The sequence below is a fragment of the Octopus bimaculoides genome, chromosome 7, assembly GCF_001194135.2.
Source record: "Octopus bimaculoides isolate UCB-OBI-ISO-001 chromosome 7, ASM119413v2, whole genome shotgun sequence".
Taxonomy (NCBI): Eukaryota; Metazoa; Mollusca; class Cephalopoda; order Octopoda; family Octopodidae; genus Octopus; species Octopus bimaculoides.
Window position 1 is genome coordinate 43,727,997 of NC_068987.1, and position 1,941 is coordinate 43,729,937.

General features: G+C 47.7%; 1 protein-coding gene across 1 annotated transcript in view; it reads left to right on the forward strand.

Moving 5' to 3' along the window:
- The window catches only part of LOC106879344 (transmembrane channel-like protein 7), a 139,591-nt gene that overhangs the window by 128,782 nt on the left and 8,868 nt on the right, over positions 1 to 1,941 (forward strand). The gene's annotated exons all lie outside the window — the stretch shown is intronic.

Here is a 1,941-nt window from a genome sequence, read left to right on the forward strand (position 1 = left end):
GGTTCAGTCCTCAACCTCCTCCTATTTATCATAGTCCTCCAGGCAATAACACAGGAATTCAAGACAGGTAGCCCCTGGGAGCTCCTCTATGCTGATGACCTTGCTCTAATTCTTGAGTTACTATCAGAACTATTGAAGTTTCAGGTGTGGAAGCAAGGACTAGAATCGAAGGGCCTTAGAGTCAACCTAGCTAAAACCAAACTCCTAATAAATAGAAAGGTAGACAAACCACAAGCCCCTTCAGGTAGATGGCCCTGCTCAATCTGTAGAAAAGGCGTAGGTAGAAACTCTGTAAGATGGACACATAAGTGGTGCAGCAATATCAAAGGAAGGCTAACTAGGAAGATAGTTTTTGTATGCGGCAGATGCTCAGGAGCAATGAACACTGAAAATGTGCAGAGAACAACTTCTGCCACATTCCAGGGAGAAAAACTAGAAGTTGTTGATGGCTTCCATTACCTAGGTGACCAAGTCAGTAGCAGGGGTGTGTGCTCTGAGAGTGTAGCTGCTAGAATAAGAATAGCCTGGGCAAAGTTCAGAGAGCTCCTACCTCTGCTGGTGACAATGGGCCTCTTGCTCAGAGGGAAAGGTAGACTGTATGACGCATGTGTGTGAACAGCCATGTTACATGGCAGTGAAACATGGGTCATGACTGCTGAGGACATGCGTAAGCTTGCAAGAAATGAAGCCTGTATGCTCCGATGGATGTGTAATGTCAGTGTGCATACTCAACAGAGTGTAAGTACCTTAAGAGAAAAGTTGGACCTAAGAAACATCAGTTGTGGTATGCAAGAGAGACAATTGCGCTGGTATGGTCATGTGTTGCATATGGATGAAGACACCTGTGTAAAAAAGTGTCACACCCTAGCAGTAGAGGAAACCTGTGGAAGAGGTAGACCCAGGAGACTTGGGATGAGGTGGTGAAGCATGACCTTTGAACATTGGGCCTCACGGAGACAATGACTTCTGACCGAGACCTTTGGAGATATGCTGTGCTTGAGAAGTCCCGGTAAGCCAAGTGAGACTATAACTGGCCTATGCCAGTGCAGCATAACCAGCCCATTTAAGAGTACCTTTCAATCATTGGCCAATAAACTGTTTTTGCGAAGATCTGTTGAGTCAAGTGAAGTCATTCTCGTGGTCAGTGCCAGTACCGCCTGACTGCCACCCATGCCAGTGGCACCTTAAAAGCACCATTCAAGTGTAGATCATTGCCAGTACCACCTGACTGGCTCCCATGCCGGTGGCACGTAAAAAGCACCCTTCAACCGCTGGAAGAGGTAGACCTAGGAAGACCTGGATGAGGTAGTGAAAAGCACAACCTTCGAACATTAGGCCTCACTGAGGCAATGACTAGTGGCCGAGACCTTTGGAAATATACTATGTGTGAGAAGACCCGGTAAGCCAAATGAGATCATAACCCATGACCTTTGCCACGGGTGTAGCCAGCCCACTTATGCGTACCTTTCCTTCATTGGACACTAAACTCTGCTTGCAAAGACCTGTTGGGGCAAGTGAAATTGAAATCGTAATTGAACCAAATTTGATGACTGGCTCTTGTACCAGTGGAGCGCTAACAGCACCGTCCAAGCATGTTCATTGCCAGAGTAGCTGCCTGGCTTCCGTGCCGGTGGCACGTAAATAGCACCACTTGAGCCTGTTCGTTACCAGCGTTGCCTTACTGGCACTTGTGCCCATTTGAGCGTGGCCGTTGCCAGTAGCACCTGACTGGCCCTCGTGCCGGTGGCACGTTAAAGCACCCACTACACTCTCTGAGTGGTTGGCGTTAGGAAGGGCATCCAGCTGTAGAAACTCTGCCAGATCAGATTGGAGCCTGGTGCAGCCATCTGGTTCGCCAGTCCTCAGTCAAATCGTCCAACCCATGCTAGCACAGAAAGCAGACATTAAATGATGATGATGATAAATATATATATATATATA